This window comes from Epinephelus fuscoguttatus, linkage group LG20 (assembly GCF_011397635.1).
Source record: "Epinephelus fuscoguttatus linkage group LG20, E.fuscoguttatus.final_Chr_v1".
Taxonomy (NCBI): domain Eukaryota; kingdom Metazoa; phylum Chordata; class Actinopteri; order Perciformes; family Serranidae; genus Epinephelus; species Epinephelus fuscoguttatus.
Window position 1 is genome coordinate 18,331,178 of NC_064771.1, and position 18,669 is coordinate 18,349,846.

Sequence of the window (18,669 nt, forward strand, 5' to 3'; positions counted from 1 at the left end):
ACAGTTTTGGTTTATATTTGATCAGAAATGCGTAGTTTTATTGTTTAGGCGAGCACTGCCTAATTTTACCGTCAGCAGGGAGGTGTGGATGCTGGTATGATGGAGGGAAGTTTACCACAGTTCATATACACTTAGACATACGAACCACGTAATTATGATACAAAGCTGGTTGAAAATAAGAAAAGTGGCCCTTAAGTAATGTTGCCACAAATCACTCAACCAAAGATATATTAATAACGACACACAGTGAATGTGGGGTTTTCAGGGACCTTAAAGTCAGGTGCCTGCCTATGCTATGTACAATTGCTTCATAAATAATCCTTATTGTTTTTGACATGCAGTCTATTCTTGAAGAATTAAATAACAAGAACATGATTTAAACATTGTATTAGATCAAATTCCAGTTACCAATTGGAGTTGGGATAAAATTTCAGGTGACAAGTTTTCTTCTGACTGTGGTAGCTAGTGAAGATTTGAACGTTATGGCCATTTCTACACAGTTTTAAAACCGTATAACGTTATCATATACTGGGCCCTAACAAAAACAAACTAAAACTACTGTAAAACTAAAACTACGTTTGTAGAGACTAAAACTAACCCTTTCTGAAAAACTTAAACCGAACTAAAACTAGCAAAAACGTAACGAAAAGCTAAAACTAAAATAAAATAAATACTATAAAAACTATCATTCTTGTGGATGTAGGTGTTTTTTTGTTTTTGTTTTTGTTTGTTTTTTGCCTGAAACTTCACACACTGGTCACAGACATGAGGCTTTTCTTCAGAGTGGATACACAGATGAAGTTTTGAGTTCATTACCTGTCTGAAATTCTTTCCACATTGGTCCCAGGAAAAAAAATGTGTGTATAAGCAGAGTCTTCAAATATGTTAATTATGGGAAATTTTTCCCCCAGTTTTTGCAGGTCTGTTTCTACAAAGCAGTCAACGAGTGGATGGACTGCCAGTCACAAGCGCATACAAGGATATAAAATGGTAAATCCAAATTTCTGATAACATAGATAGAAAGGGGTGACAGAGGTAAAAAAAAATGGTGTTGGGTTTCATTCGTCAAGCCCACTATTTCTATGTAATGAGACCTAAAAATGATGCATTGTGACTGTACCATGGTGTCCTAATAATCACTCTGAAGATCCAAGGACTGGAGAAAAAATGTAAACTTTAGTCTAAGGGTGATGCCTGAATAAAGGCTCGGTTGTGCTTTAAGCTAAAAATTGGGATGTTGGAAATATTTGCTGGGAGAAGGTCGTGTAATTGGGGGGTTAGCGGTTAGGTTAATATCAATAATTTGAGGATTTTACAGCATTAGATGCTCAAAAGGCATTTTTATTATTACTACAGTAAAAAAATGGATACAAAAGATGTCAAGCATGCTCATATCAATCACAACACCTTAATAAAATTCTTCATCAGAGAGTGCAAAAATGAAAGGCATTTGGCAATTCAGTTGTGCACATAGTCCACAAGCATTTAACACACACCATTTCACCCTCCCTTAGTGCTCAATAAGATACCCCTATTGGCATAGCTCGTCAGGAAGGGGGCTGAATAACGCTCCAAAGTTAACGTTAAAATTTTGGCAATGGAAAACCTGTCATTGCCATTTCACAGGGGGCCACTGAACTCTCACCTCAAGATATCTGAATGAAAATGGGTTCTATGGGTACCAACAAGTAGCCTATTCTGTAAACTTGAAAAGGCTTGTTCTTAGTGAATGTTTTGTTCCTTACAATCAATGTACTCTTTCAAACTAAAGCAGCATACTTGTCGTTTTAAAGAAAAGGACAGTTGGCCCATGTGGGGAACAAGGAATCACCCAACACACGCATACACAGATAACACATTAAAACAGGATTGTTGTGGAACTTAAACTGTTAACTGTTACGATGTTAGTCTACGCACACCAGATATTAACTGTAAAACAATAAACTGAAGTATATCAGTGTGCATATTGCATATGTCCATGTTGACATAGTGTTCAACCAGCCTATATAGACTGCTAAAACAGCAAAATCAAACTGTTGAAATTCAGTTATGGCTTTTGGTTTTGGTGTGCCACCCCAGTGAAAAATTTCTGGAGGTGCTACTATAGTGACCATTAAGTCAACATATATTTCTGCAAACATGGTAAAGTGTCAGGAAAATCTCAATCGTCATTATTATTAAGCATTAAAAGAATGATTAACGTTGCATTCATTGTGCTCATGTTGAAATTGACTTTACAAAGTGCTTCACATTTTGGGATCAAATTAAATTATACTTGACAAAATGGCTTAAATGTAAGGAAAATAACCCTGAAATCCATCACTCAGAAATAATTTGAATTTAATTCTGTAACAGATTTTTTTAATGGGAACTTTGACTCTTAACTTCCAAAATATTATTATTATCACATTGCAGATAAATACTTCAGATGCATTTAGAAAGTAGAGTGGTAAAGCACCTTTAACTGACTGAAATACTATCAGTCAATTAGCTTTATTATAGACTCATGGTCCAGATAAAAGACGAGACATTTCATCAAATAAATAACATACAAAAACACATTAAAAACATGTGTAAAAAGAATATAAATCAGTGTCCTACAAAGAGACTTTACCAATGTTTCCACACCTAGGATTGGTAGTGTGTACTACTACACCTTATGTTTGACTGGCATAAGATTATTTCAATTTTAGAGCCATTAAGATAGCAAATGTTAGGTAATAGAATTTGATTGATGGTATGGATAATACAAATAAAAAGCAGTTTGTAAAAGACAGCTCTTTTATAGAAATGCAGATTAAGCGCTCATGTCTACTTCCGTTAGCGCACTGGCAGAACAAAACATTTTTGAAACTTACAGTGAAGTACTGGGTGTGTACACTGCTTCACAATACGCACTTAAAGACTGCTTTCGCGGAGGTCACTTCCAACCCTTAAAGTAATAGGCTACTTAAGCGGCTTTTGTCAGTGTTCCTCATTCCAGTGGACTTGCAGTCTGGACAGACTACATCACAGGAAAGCCAAAGTGACATTCTTGTCAATTTTTAGCGTCTTTTCTTATTGTTACTCATGACCTCAACCCCTCTCCTAATCTTTCATCCTACACACAGTTTTCTTTCTAATAAGGTAGTTTTCCACAAAATCACGTTGATTCTCAATAAGCAGTGACTCAGTCCGTTGTCATGTTTAGTGCATCACATCACCATGACAAGGTTGCTTTAAAATTGATGACAAGGGACAATATATGAATAAGGAAAGATAATTTTGACTTTTGCATGCTTTGCTTCTGCATCAGAGAGTTGTCTGGTGTAAAATGGAACATTAGTGTTGCATTCCCCAGCACTGGAATTAAAAGACAGGTCTTGGACTTCCCTTATTTGATGTGTTTAATTTAAGTTTCATTTAACCATCCATTCAAGAAGTTCAAGATTTCTCGTGACATTAGTAGGCTGTTTGTGATGATATCATGCGAGATCAAGAGCTTTACATACAATAAATGACACGTTGAAATGTTGAAGTTACTGCTAAAATCACAATTTTCTTCCACCATATAAGTTTCTATTTCTCTCTTATCACTTTCCTCAAGTAAGTCAGGATCAACTCTGCAGTTGCTGATATATGGGACCAGCTCCCAAACTTATTTCTGAGGTCAGTGTATCATTTTGGACAGCAAAAATATTCAATTGACCATGCAATCAGTCTAGGAAGTAGGAAAGCATGGTAACTTGGACGGGTGGCTTTTTTTTGCCTGTTTTTAATGCATGGAGAGCAACAAGGTACTTTAGTTGTCATTATTTATTAACAGTACAATATATTTCATCTTGTGCTAATATTTACCAGCTTTTGATTCTGCAAATTCGTCAAGGTGTTTCCATCTTTGGAATTTGTCAACAATCAGGAAATATATAAACATTGCCACTTCGGCAGGTGTGCGCTCGATGACTTCTTCTACTATGGCATAATGTGCATTTTTCCTCTGTTATTGGGGCCTTGACAAGCAGAGTTATAAACTTTTTTTGTAGTCGATAATAAAGAAAATAATTACTGAGGGGATCACTTAGTGAGCATAAAGTTAATCAGAATTTCACTGAGAACAAGGGTAGCAAATATTAACCAAGCAAACAGTCTGCTGTGGTGTTATATAACTGCATTTGAAAGGGTCTTTTTACTTACTGTCAAAGTGCATATTTGCACTTAAAGAACAGAAAGAAGATGATGGATGGCACCTAAAGGTTGCAGCCATAGTGTGAACATAAACATACCTGTGTAGTATTGTTCCCTGTTACATAATCCCTTTCATTAGCATGTCTGTAAGAACAATTCATCACTCTGGTTGAGTTCGTTATCTTTTCTGAGATTTAGTTTTTTCAATTTCGCTGAAAGACAGTAGTTATCAGTGATGCGTTGTAGTGTGACGGTGCTTGTCAGTGTTTTGTTTTTCTGTAAGTGACGTACTTCTTTGACATATTTGTTTCCAAGATGACAACACTACAACTCACCCACCCTTCCTGCCTAACAACTCCCCCTAATCCCTGTCTGATGATGACGATGAGTGGTGCCTGTGGTTCATGTTTTGAGGTGAGAATAAACTTCTTCGGATTACTCAGCAACTAAAATCAAAGCTAAACTGACTTCATACCGTAAATAAATGCTTTTTAGTGTGAGCCATCAATAGCTGTCACAAGTAGTGTGAGTATTTTGTCTCTGTCACGTCGGCATGATAATTGCTAGTTTGTAAGACAGCAGTGACATAACCGGAGGGTGTTTTGTCTCTGAAAAACTATATTTAACTACAGGAAAGCCAAGGTGCTGAAATGCACGATTCTTCTACAAACAATGACCATGGCCACTTTTGTCACTTCTTGCACAATTGTTCCACTGCTGGCCGTTTCTCAACAGCAGGACATGTTAGGTATTTGCACTGAGTTTGCAAAGGTGTCATATGTGACAGGGTTGTCCACTCTTGTGATTGGAACGCAGAAGTAGTAAAGACCAACCTTAATATTTATGCAACAATAGTGCTGCATTAAGCTCTGTTTAAACTGTGAATAAGGGGCAACCCTATGTCATAATAACCAGGACTCGTAATTAAGGTTTATTTCAGATGTCAGGTTACAAAAAATTTAAAGGATTTTTCATCTAGATTTTGTTTTAATCAAGATCAAAGCTATATTCATCACGTCTTTGATATGGCATATTCTATAACATAATCTTAGGACAGTGGTCTCTAAGCTGTGTATGTATGAAATTACATTACTGGATCACTGGAATAATTCCCCCAAAATTAGGCAAAAGTAACAAGGAAACTGTCAAGATGTTATGTGGGGTGCCTTGTGGGAGGAGCACTCCCACACATGGCAGGTGACAGGTCAAACCAGGCTTATAAAGAGTGACAAACATGAACCGTGCAGTCACACAATGGCTGTGCAGAAGTGGATCTGCGTGTTGACTCTAGCGGGTCTTTTATCTGCGGGTAAGTCACACTTAGATTGGACCAACACCTTTGTTGAGCTGCAGTTGCTGGAAAAATAGTTTAATATAAGAAGAAAGCCTTGTTAGAAATTAACTTTCTATTTTCATTTATTTACGTGGCTACGTGACTTTTAAGTCTTTCTGATCTTGGCTTGTTATTGATGTCTTGTGAACATGAAGGTCAACTGCTGAGTATTTTTAACACAGAGTGGCTGAATGTTAGATGTAAAATATGATTTTAATAGAAAAGCTGTATATTTTAAATGGTGTATATATTGATTTGCCTTCAGTAAAACAAAGTAAAATTTTCAGAAAAATCAGTATTTTTGGCAGCGATTTATACATTCATGTTGGTGTTGTAGAATCTGTATTCAAGTTCATTATCAATGGCTAGAAAATGTTATGATAAACTAATTATAATAGAATAATTAAAAAAATATAGAATAATTCAGATTTGTGCAACAGGAAGTTCATAATCTGTTTCTTTTCTTTTTGGGTGTTTGCCTGGAAAAAACCCAGACTAATTAGAATTAATATACATAAACCATTTGTGTTTCTCTTTTCTAGAGTCACATGCCCAGCTTGATGGTGAGTTGAAAATATTTCATATGTTTAAATGTCTTGTTGAAATGTTGCATTTACATTTCCCCAATATTTTCCAAGTTCAGCTGTAATTGGATTTATTAATTAAAAAAAACCACATTTAATTCCAGTTTAATCTTTATCACAATGATCTGGATTTAGAAGTCTCTGCTATCCAGGATCAGCTAATCTATTTTACTTTTGTACGTTTATTGTTTTTTTTTTTTTTTTAAAGCAACATTGGATTGTATGACCCTGATCCAGATACAAACATATCACATTTGTAGCCCACTCACTGTTTAAAAACAACAGGTAGAATAACTGGCGTTGGGTCACTTTAAGTGTTTTTATTGAAGAGACACAAAACAGCAGGGGGGTGCAATTATTACACACTCCTTTTACTTTGTCATCACAATTTATATGAAGTGATTTTTATTTGACATTGCCTGCATATGGGGATAGTTTTAAAACCCCCCTTTTTAAAAACATGACTTGCAAGGCTAAGGTCTACTGTATCTACTTTATCACTGTTAGTAAAGTCAATTGCAAAATGTAAATACATTTATATGTACTGTGTGTACTGATGATGTCAAGATAGCTTTGTTTAAGTCATATTGTACTTCTTTGTATACTGCACACTTGTGGTGCAGTTACAGTGCTGCAAAAATGAAAAAAATCCAGGTGGGATATAATGATGCATTTAGGATTTTACTCAGGCATCCAAGATGGACAAGTGCAAGCCATATGTTTGTAAGCAGTGATGTGCCCACTTTTCATTCTGTTCTTAGAAGGTGTATTTACAGTTTCATGTGTCGACTTAGCCAGTCAAAGAATGGAGTCATCATGGCCCCACTGCTGCCTGCACAAAGTGACACAAAATATTTGTCATACTTCTGGAAGCACTGAAATAGATGCCTGTATGTGTTTTAAACCTACTTGTTGTGTTGTGTTGTTTTTATTGTATTATCTGTATTTTTGTATTATTTTAAATGAATTTGAGTCTGGAATAAAGTTTATCTTATATGTATTTCACCAATTTAAAAGTTTAATTACATTCTGTTCCTAAAATCCACTCTGACTCCACCCTTCTGCAGGGATCAGGATAATCCAGATATTTTTTTAAATCAAAGGTATCCCAATCTTAATCAAAAAAGATTTGATCAACACATACTGAAGGTTTGATTCACATCAAAACTGTAATCCAAGACTGGATTACATGATCTAATCTGATTACAGAATCCTTTTTTTTTTTCCTTGAACAACCCATTTTCAAGAGTCGATACAATCTAATAGCCAATTGTAATCAGGTTACTCCTGGCACCCAATTGAATAATTACTCGAAAGTGTTCTGATTTTGCTTCTGAAGTCTGTCCCCACTGATGTATTTTATAGTATGCGGCACTACTCCCGTGAACAACAGGATAGTTGGAGGTGAAGATGCTCCAGCTGGAAGTTGGCCCTGGCAGGCGAGCCTGCAGGCATTTGGCGGCCATGTTTGTGGTGGTTCCCTCATCAACAAAGAATGGGTGATGTCTGCTGCTCACTGCTTCTCCAGGTGGGTGACATGAGCACAAACATGGTCTTTATTATTAAAATGATCCAGTCAGGACTGGCGTTTGACCAATGTTTGACCAAAGCTAGTATCAGCGTGGAGATTTCTAATAATAAAATGCTTGACATTCCTAGAAGCGGGGTGAACCAGGTCACATACACAAATATTTCTCTATCCTACTGTTTTTCATGTTGTATTTTACCTTCAGCTCAGAGCCACAAGGATGGACCATCCTGTTAGGTCGACAGAACCAGCAGGGCGCTAACCCAAATGAAGTGTCCAGAAATGTTGCTGAGATAGTGTTACACCCGGATTATGACAGTAACACTTTCAACAACGACATTGCTCTGCTCAGACTCTCCTCACCAGTCACATTCACAGACTACATCAGACCTGTGTGTCTGGCAGCCAGTGACAGTGTGTTCAACAGCGGTACCGATAGTTGGGTCACTGGCTGGGGCACAATCAATGAGGGAGGTGAGAATTTTAACATGTATAAAGTAATATTTTAAAAGCCTGAAATGTCCATATTCTCATTCAGTAAATTCAGCCATGTACCTTACAGTCTTGTTTCTGGGATATTCTAGTTTTAGGAGAGAGTTGTCATTGTTAAGAACAGTGGTTTTTACAGCCTCTGACTGAGTTTTCTTTCGACACAAAACAGTGACTGAACATGCTGTTTCTTGCATGTTCATCTTATGCTTGAATTGTCTGATGTTTCAGTGCCCCTCCCCTTCCCTGAAACTCTTCAAGAAGTGGAGGTGCCAGTTCTGGGCAACAGACAGTGTAACTGTCTGAATGGGGTGGGTACAATCACAGACAACATGATCTGTGCTGGTGTCCTGGAAGGAGGCAAAGATGCATGTCAGGTATAAATCATTAATTTTCCTTGTCATACATGTTATAAAATTAATTTGTAAAGCAGTGAGGTTGAATCTGTTTTTGTTCAACACACAGGGTGACTCAGGAGGTCCAATGGTGAGCCAGCAGGGCTCTGTGTGGGTCCAGTCTGGAATTGTTAGTTTTGGTTTTGGCTGTGCTCGTCCCAATCTGCCTGGAGTCTACTCCAGAGTGTCCAGTTACCAGTCCTGGATCAAGTCCCACATCAGCTCTGATCAGCCAGGCTTTGTGCGCTTCACCTCCAGTGGGCTGGATGCTGACAGCAGCTTCACCTGTCCTGGTCTGCCTCCTCCTCCTCCTGCTGCTGTTACTGGTACTGCAGCACCAGACACAGCTACAGATGCAGGATCCACAGTTTCCAGTGCTGAATGTAAGTATTCTCACTACCATAGCACTAGGGTTATTCATTTCATTTCTTTCTTTGTTGGTAAAAAAAATATAACAGACCAGGGAACAATTTGTCCAGTATCTGTGTTGCTTTCAGCCCTTTCATGTTACCACATGATGTCATGCTGTCGGCCACAGTGTGTGTTCTGATGCTCCCATTAGGAGTCACTGATGTCAGATATGCACAAACCATATTTATAGGGCTAATACGTAACATCATAGTATTTAGTTTTCATTGTTTTGTATACTGCATAATGAATCATTATTATTGCTGCTGCTCCCCGATTGCATTTAGTAGCCTCTGTAAGTATTGTTAGCCTGTGTTGCTACTTTAAGGTTCTCTTTCTATGCTGTGTTGTTTGCAGTGTGTGGCATCACTCCCCTGAACAACAGGATAGTTGGAGGTGAAGACGCTCTAGCTGGAAGTTGGCCCTGGCAGGTTAGTCTGCAGAGATTTGGCGGCCATGTTTGTGGTGGTTCCCTCATCAACAGAGAGTGGGTGATGTCTGCTGCTCACTGCTTCTCCAGGTGGGTAACTGTAATATTAGAAGAGATCAAATGTTCAGTTTTTGAATATTTGGTTTGACTTTTAGTCCATGTTCTTCCCAAAACTAATACATTGTTATCATTTTTACTTCAGTTCGAGTCGTCTGGATGGCAGAGTTTCTCTCGGTCGTCAGAACCTGCAGGGCGAAAACCCAAACGAAGTGTCCAGAAGTGTTGCCACAATCATTTTGCATCCAAACTATGACAGTGACACCAGCAACAACGACATTGCTCTGCTCAGACTCTCCTCACCAGTCACATTCACAGACTACATCAGACCTGTGTGTCTGGCAGCCAGTGACAGTGTGTTCAACAGCGGTACTGATAGCTGGGTCACTGGCTGGGGCGCAGTGGAGGAGGGAGGTCAGTCTGCTTGTTGCTGACAAACACTTTTGTTTCAGTGTCCTATAAACAGTAGACGGATGTGTGAATTGTCTCTCTTGTTGCTGCTCCCTCAGTGTCATTACCGTTCCCTGAAACTCTTCAAGAAGTGGAGGTGCCAGTTGTGGGAAACCGACAGTGTAACTGTCTGAATGGAGTGGGTACAATCACAGACAACATGATCTGTGCTGGTCTTCTGGCAGGAGGCAAAGACTCATGTCAGGTAGGCTGCTTCATTCAATCTGTCACTTGTTGCTAAATGTGTTTAGGATGGAGTGAAATCCTCACACATGTCCTCTCCGTCTCCTCAGGGTGACTCAGGAGGTCCAATGGTGAGCCAGCAGGGCTCCGTGTGGGTCCAGTCTGGAATTGTTAGTTTTGGTTTTGGCTGTGCTCGTCCCAATCTGCCTGGAGTCTACTCCAGAGTGTCCAGTTACCAGTCCTGGATCAACTCCCACATCAGCTCTGATCAGCCAGGCTTTGTGCGCTTCACCTCCAGTGGGCTGGATGCTGACAGCAGCTTCACCTGTCCTGGTCTGCCTCCTACAGCTGCTGTTGTTACTGGTACTGCAGCACCAGACACAGCTACAGATGCAGGATCCACAATTTCCAGTGCTGAATGTAAGTATTCTCACTACCATAGCACGAGGATTATTCATGTCATTTCTTTCTTTGTTGGTAAAAAATAAAACAGACCAGGGAACAATTTGTCCAGTATCTGTGTTGCTTTCAGCCCTTTCATGTTACCACATGATGTCATGCTGTCGGCCACAGTGTGTGTTCTGATGCTCCCATTAGGAGTCACTGATGTCAGATATGCACAAACCATATTTATAGGGCTAATACGTAACATCATAGTATTTAGTTTTACTTGTTTTGTATACTGAATAATGAATCGTTATTATTGCTGCTGCCCCCCGATTGCATTTAGTAGCCTCTGTAAGTATTGTTAGCCTGTGTTGCTAATTTAAGGTTCTCTTTCTATGCTGTGTTGTTTGCAGTGTGTGGCATCACTCCCCTGAACAACAGGATAGTTGGAGGTGAAGATGCTCCAGCTGGAAGTTGGCCCTGGCAGGTTAGTCTGCAGAGATTTGGCGGCCATGTTTGTGGTGGTTCCCTCATCAACAGAGAGTGGGTGATGTCTGCTGCTCACTGCTTCTCCAGGTGGGTAACTGTAATATTAGAAGAGATCAAATGTTCAGTGTTTGAATCTTTGGTTTGACTTTTAGTCCATGTTCTTCCCAAAACTAATACATTGTGATCATTTTTACTTCAGTTCGAGTACGTCTGGATGGCAGGTTTCTCTCGGTCGTCAGAACCTGCAGGCGAAACCCAAACGAAGTGTCCAGAAGTGTTGCCACAATCATTTTGCATCCAAACTATGACAGTGACACCAGCAACAACGACATTGCTCTGCTCAGACTCTCCTCACCAGTCACATTCACAGACTACATCAGACCTGTGTGTCTGGCAGCCAGTGACAGTGTGTTCAACAGCGGTACTGATAGCTGGGTCACTGGCTGGGGCGCAGTGGAGGAGGAGGTCAGTCTGCTTGTTGCTGACAAACACTTTTGTTTCAGTGTCCTATAAACAGCAGATGGATGTGTGAATTGTCTCTCTTGTTGCTGCTCCCTCAGTGTCATTACCGTTCCCTGAAACTCTTCAAGAAGTGGAGGTGCCAGTTGTGGGAAACCGACAGTGTAACTGTCTGAATGGAGTGGGTACAATCACAGACAACATGATCTGTGCTGGTCTTCTGGCAGGAGGCAAAGACTCATGTCAGGTAGGCTGCTTCATTCAATCTGTCACTTGTTGCTAAATGTGTTTAGGATGGAGTGAAATCCTCACACGTGTTCTCTCTGTCTCCTCAGGGTGACTCAGGAGGTCCAATGGTGAGCCAGCAGGGCTCCGTGTGGGTCCAGTCTGGAATTGTTAGTTTTGGTTTTGGCTGTGCTCGTCCCAATCTGCCTGGAGTCTACTCCAGAGTGTCCAGTTACCAGTCCTGGATCAAGTCCCACATCAGCTCTGATCAGCCAGGCTTTGTGCGCTTCACCTCCAGTGGGCTGGATGCTGACAGCAGCTTCACCTGTCCTGGTCTGCCTCCTCCTGCTGCTACTGGTACTGCAGCACCAGACACAGCTACATCTCCAGGATCCACAATTTCCAGTGCTGAATGTAAGTATTCTCACTACCATAGCACTAGGATTATTCATGTCATTATTTTCTGTTTGTAAAAAATAAAACAGACAAGGAAACAATTTGTTCAGTATTTGTGTTGCTTTCAGCCCTTTCATGTCACCATGTTGAGTCATGCTGTCGGCCACAGTGTGTGTTCTGATGTAACATCATAGTATTTAGTTATGATTTTTTTGTATACTCAATCATACATCGTTACTATTGCTGCTGCCCCCGATTGCATTTAGTAGCCTTTGTACATATTGTGAGTCTGTGTTGCTACTTTAAGGTCCTGTTTCTATGCCCTGTTGTTTGCAGTGTGTGGCATCACTCCCCTGAACAACAGGATAGTTGGAGGTGAAGACGCTCCAGCTGGAAGTTGGCCCTGGCAGGTTAGTCTGCAGAGATTTGGCGGCCATGTTTGTGGTGGTTCCCTCATCAACAGAGAGTGGGTGATGTCTGCTGCTCACTGCTTCTCCAGGTGGGTAACTGTAATATTAGAAGAGATCAAATGTTCAGTTTTTGAATATTTGGTTTGACTTTTAGTCCATGTTCTTCCCAAAACTAATACATTGTGATCATTTTTACTTCAGTTCGAGTACGTCTGGATGGCAGGTTTCTCTCGGTCGTCAGAACCTGCAGGGCGAAAACCCAAACGAAGTGTCCAGAAGTGTTGCCACAATCATTTTGCATCCAAACTATGACAGTGACACCAGCAACAACGACATTGCTCTGCTCAGACTCTCCTCACCAGTCACATTCACAGACTACATCAGACCTGTGTGTCTGGCAGCCAGTGACAGTGTGTTCAACAGCGGTACTGATAGCTGGGTCACTGGCTGGGCGCAGTGGAGGAGGAGGTCTGCTTGTTGCTGACAAACACTTTTGTTTCAGTGTCCTATAAACAGCAGATGGATGTGTGAATTGTCTCTCTTGTTGCTGCTCCCTCAGTGTCATTACCGTTCCCTGAAACTCTTCAAGAAGTGGAGGTGCCAGTTGTGGGAAACAGACAGTGTAACTGTCTGAATGGAGTGGGTACAATCACAGACAACATGATCTGTGCTGGTCTTCTGGCAGGAGGCAAAGACTCATGTCAGGTAGGCTGCTTCATTCAATCTGTCACTTGTTGCTAAATGTGTTTAGGATGGAGTGAAATCCTCACACGTGTCCTCTCTGTCTCCTCAGGGTGACTCAGGAGGTCCAATGGTGAGCCAGCAGGGCTCCGTGTGGGTCCAGTCTGGAATTGTTAGTTTTGGTTTTGGCTGTGCTCGTCCCAATCTGCCTGGAGTCTACTCCAGAGTGTCCAGTTACCAGTCCTGGATCAAGTCCCACATCAGCTCTGATCAGCCAGGCTTTGTGCGCTTCACCTCCAGTGGGCTGGATGCTGACAGCAGCTTCACCTGTCCTGGTCTGCCTCCTACAGCTGCTGCTATTACTGGTACTGCAGCACCAGACACAACTACAGATGCAGGATCCACAATTTCCAGTGCTGAATGTAAGTATTCTCACTACCATAGCACGAGGATTATTCATGTCATTACTTTCTGTTTGTAAAAAAAATATAACAGACAAGGAAACAGTTTGTCTAGTATTTGTGTTGCTTTCAGCCCTTTCATGTCACCATGTTGAGTCATGCTGTCGGCCACAGTGTGTGTTCTGATGTAACATCATAGTATTTAGTTATGATTTTTTTTGTATACTCAATCATACATCGTTACTATTGCTGCTGCCCCCGATTGCATTTAGTAGCCTATGTACATATTGTGAGTCTGTGTTGCTACTTTAAGGTCCTGTTTCTATGCCGTGTTGTTTGCAGTGTGTGGCATCACTCCCCTGAACAACAGGATAGTTGGAGGTGAAGATGCTCCAGCTGGAAGTTGGCCCTGGCAGGTTAGTCTGCAGAGATTTGGCGGCCATGTTTGTGGTGGTTCCCTCATCAACAGAGAGTGGGTGATGTCTGCTGCTCACTGCTTCTCCAGGTGGGTAACTGTAATATTAGAAGAGATCAAATGTTCAGTTTTTGAATATTTGGTTTGACTTTTAGTCCATGTTCTTCCCAAAACTAATACATTGTTATCATTTTTACTTCAGTTCGAGTACGTCTGGATGGCAGGTTTCTCTCGGTCGTCAGAACCTGCAGGCGAAACCCAAACGGCGTCCAGCAGTGTTGCCACAATCATTTTGCATCCAAACTATGACAGTGACACCAGCAACAACGACATTGCTCTGCTCAGACTCTCCTCACCAGTCACATTCACAGACTACATCAGACCTGTGTGTCTGGCAGCCAGTGACAGTGTGTTCAACAGCGGTACTGATAGCTGGGTCACTGGCTGGGGCGCAGTGGAGGAGGGAGGTCAGTCTGCTTGTTGCTGACAAACACTTTTGTTTCAGTGTCCTATAAACAGCAGATGATGTGTGAATTGTCTCTCTTGTTGCTGCTCCCTCAGTGTCATTACCGTTCCCTGAAACTCTTCAAGAAGTGGAGGTGCCAGTTGTGGGAAACCGACAGTGTAACTGTCTGAATGGAGTGGGTACAATCACAGACAACATGATCTGTGCTGGTCTTCTGGCAGGAGGCAAAGACTCATGTCAGGTAGGCTGCTTCATTCAATCTGTCACTTGTTGCTAAATGTGTTTAGGATGGAGTGAAATCCTCACACGTGTCCTCTCCGTCTCCTCAGGGTGACTCAGGAGGTCCAATGGTGAGCCAGCAGGGCTCCGTGTGGGTCCAGTCTGGAATTGTTAGTTTTGGTTTTGGCTGTGCTCGTCCCAATCTGCCTGGAGTCTACTCCAGAGTGTCCAGTTACCAGTCCTGGATCAAGTCCCACATCAGCTCTGATCAGCCAGGCTTTGTGCGCTTCACCTCCAGTGGGCTGGATGCTGACAGCAGCTTCACCTGTCCTGGTCTGCCTCCTCCTCCTGCTGCTGTTACTGGTACTGCAGCACCAGACACAGCTACAGATGCAGGATCCACAGTTTCCAGTGCTGAATGTAAGTATTCTCACTACCATAGCACGAGGATTATTCATGTCATTTCTTTCTTTGTTGGTAAAAAATAAAACAGACCAGGGAACAATTTGTCCAGTATCTGTGTTGCTTTCAGCCCTTTCATGTTACCACATGATGTCATGCTGTCGGCCACAGTGTGTGTTCTGATTCAGCCCTTTCATGTCACCATGTTGAGTCATGCTGTTGGCCACAGTGTGTGTTCTGATGTAACATCATAGTATTTAGTTATGATTTTTTTTGTATACTCAATCATACATCGTTACTATTGCTGCTGCCCCCGATTGCATTTAGTAGCCTCTGTAAGTATTGTGAGTCTGTGTTGCTACGTTAAGGTCCTGTTTCTATGCCGTGTTGTTTGCAGTGTGTGGCATCACTCCCCTGAACAACAGGATAGTTGGAGGTGAAGACGCTCCAGCTGGAAGTTGGCCCTGGCAGGTTAGTCTGCAGAGATTTGGCGGCCATGTTTGTGGTGGTTCCCTCATCAACAGAGAGTGGGTGATGTCTGCTGCTCACTGCTTCTCCAGGTGGGTAACTGTAATATTAGAAGAGATCAAATGTTTAGTGTTTGAATATTTGGTTTGACTTTTAGTCCATGTTCTTCCCAAAACTAATACATTGTGATCATTTTTACTTCAGTTCGAGTACGTCTGGATGGCAGGTTTCTCTCGGTCGTCAGAACCTGCAGGGCGAAAACCCAAACGAAGTGTCCAGAAGTGTTGCCACAATCATTTTGCATCCAAACTATGACAGTGACACCAGCAACAACGACATTGCTCTGCTCAGACTCTCCTCACCAGTCACATTCACAGACTACATCAGACCTGTGTGTCTGGCAGCCAGTGACAGTGTGTTCAACAGCGGTACTGATAGCTGGGTCACTGGCTGGGGCAGTGGAGGAGGGAGGTCAGTCTGCTTGTTGCTGACAAACACTTTTGTTTCAGTGTCCTATAAACAGCAGATGGATGTGTGAATTGTCTCTCTTGTTGCTGCTCCCTCAGTGTCATTACCGTTCCCTGAAACTCTTCAAGAAGTGGAGGTGCCAGTTGTGGGAAACAGACAGTGTAACTGCCTGAATGGAGTGGGTACAATCACAGACAACATGATCTGTGCTGGTCTTCTGGCAGGAGGCAAAGACTCATGTCAGGTAGGCTGCTTCATTCAATCTGTCACTTGTTGGTTAATGTGTTTAGGATGGAGTGAAATCCTCACACATGTCCTCTCTGTCTCCTCAGGGTGACTCAGGAGGTCCAATGGTGAGCCAGCAGGGCTCCGTGTGGGTCCAGTCTGGAATTGTTAGTTTTGGTTTTGGCTGTGCTCGTCCCAATCTGCCTGGAGTCTACTCCAGAGTGTCCAGTTACCAGTCCTGGATCAACTCCCACATCAGCTCTGATCAGCCAGGCTTTGTGCGCTTCACCTCCAGTGGGCTGGATGCTGACAGCAGCTTCACCTGTCCTGGTCTGCCTCCTCCTGCTGCTACTGGTACTGCAGCACCAGACACAGCTACATCTCCAGGATCCACAATTTCCAGTGCTGAATGTAAGTATTCTCACTACCATAGCACTAGGATTATTCATGTCATTATTTTCTGTTTGTAAAAAAATATAACAGACAAGGAAACAGTTTGTCTAGTATTTGTGTTGCTTTCAGCCCTTTCATGTCACCATGTTGAGTCATGCTGTCGGCCACAGTGTGTGTTCTGATGTAACTCCCATAGTACAGATATGCACAGACCATATTATGTAACATCATAGTATTTAGTTATGATTTTTTTTGTATACTCAATCATACATCGTTACTATTGCTGCTGCCCCTGATTGCATTTAGTAGCCCCTGTAAGTACTGTTAGCCTGTGTTGCTAATTTAAGGTCCTGTTTCCATACTCTGTTGTTTGCAGTGTGTGGCATCACTCCCCTGAACAACAGGATAGTTGGAGGTGAAGATGCTCCAGCTGGAAGTTGGCCCTGGCAGGTTAGTCTGCAGAGATTTGGCGGCCATGTTTGTGGTGGTTCCCTCATCAACAGAGAGTGGGTGATGTCTGCTGCTCACTGCTTCTCCAGGTGGGTAACTGTAATATTAGAAGAGATCAAATGTTCAGTGTTTGAATCTTTGGTTTGACTTTTAGTCCATGTTCTTCCCAAAACTAATACATTGTGATCATTTTTACTTCAGTTCGAGTACGTCTGGATGGCAGGTTTCTCTTGGTCGTCAGAACCTGCAGGGCGAAAATCCAAACGAAGTGTCCAGAAGTGTTGCCACAATCATTTTGCATCCAAACTATGACAGTGACACCAGCAACAACGACATTGCTCTGCTCAGACTCTCCTCACCAGTCACATTCACAGACTACATCAGACCTGTGTGTCTGGCAGCCAGTGACAGTGTGTTCAACAGCGGTACTGATAGCTGGGTCACTGGCTGGGGCGCAGTGGAGGAGGGAGGTCAGTCTGCTTGTTGCTGACAAACACTTTTGTTTCAGTGTCCTATAAACAGCAGATGGATGTGTGAATTGTCTCTCTTGTTGCTGCTCCCTCAGTGTCATTACCGTTCCCTGAAACTCTTCAAGAAGTGGAGGTGCCAGTTGTAGGGAAACAGACAGTGTAACTGTCTGAATGGAGTGGGTACAATCACAGACAACATGATCTGTGCTGGTCTTCTGGCAGGAGGCAAAGACTCATGTCAGGTAGGCTGCTTCATTCAATCTGTCACTTGTTGCTAAATGTGTTTAGGATGGAGTGAAATCCTCACACGTGTTCTCTCTGTCTCCTCAGGGTGACTCAGGAGGTCCAATGGTGAGCCAGCAGGGCCCGTGTGGGTCCAGTCTGGAATTGTTAGTTTTGGTTTTGGCTGTGCTCGTCCCAATCTGCCTGGAGTCTACTCCAGAGTGTCCAGTTACCAGTCCTGGATCAACTCCCACATCAGCTCTGATCAGCCAGGCTTTGTGCGCTTCACCTCCAGTGGGCTGGATGCTGACAGCAGCTTCACCTGTCCTGGTCTGCCTCCTCCTCCTGCTGCTGTTACTGGTACTGCAGCACCAGACACAGCTACAGATGCAGGATCCACAGTTTCCAGTGCTGAATGTAAGTATTCTCACTACCATAGCACGAGGATTATTCATGTCATTTCTTTCTTTGTTGGTAAAAAATAAAACAGACCAGGAACAATTTGTCCAGTATTTGTGTTGCTTTCAGCCCTTTCATGTCACCATGATGTCATGCTGTCGGCCACAGTGTGTGTTCTGATGCTCCCATTAGGAGTCACTGATGTCAGATATGCACAGACCATATTTATAGGGCTAATACGTAACATCATAGTATTTAGTTTTCATTGTTTTGTATACTGAATAATGAATCGTTATTATTGCTGCTGCCCCCCGATTGCATTTAGTAGCCTCTGTAAGTATTGTTAGCCTGTGTTGCTAATTTAAGGTTCTCTTTCTATGCCCTGTTGTTTGCAGTGTGTGGCATCACTCCCCTGAACAACAGGATAGTTGGAGGTGAAGATGCTCCAGCTGGAAGTTGGCCCTGGCAGGTTAGTCTGCAGAGATTTGGCGGCCATGTTTGTGGTGGTTCCCTCATCAACAGAGAGTGGGTGATGTCTGCTGCTCACTGCTTCTCCAGGTGGGTAACTGTAATATTAGAAGAGATCAAATGTTTAGTGTTTGA

General features: G+C 42.2%; 1 pseudogene; it reads left to right on the top strand.

Annotated features, from left to right (window-relative positions):
- LOC125880842 (uncharacterized) overlaps nucleotides 1-18,669 on the top strand; it is a 50,522-nt pseudogene that overhangs the window by 21,954 nt on the left and 9,899 nt on the right.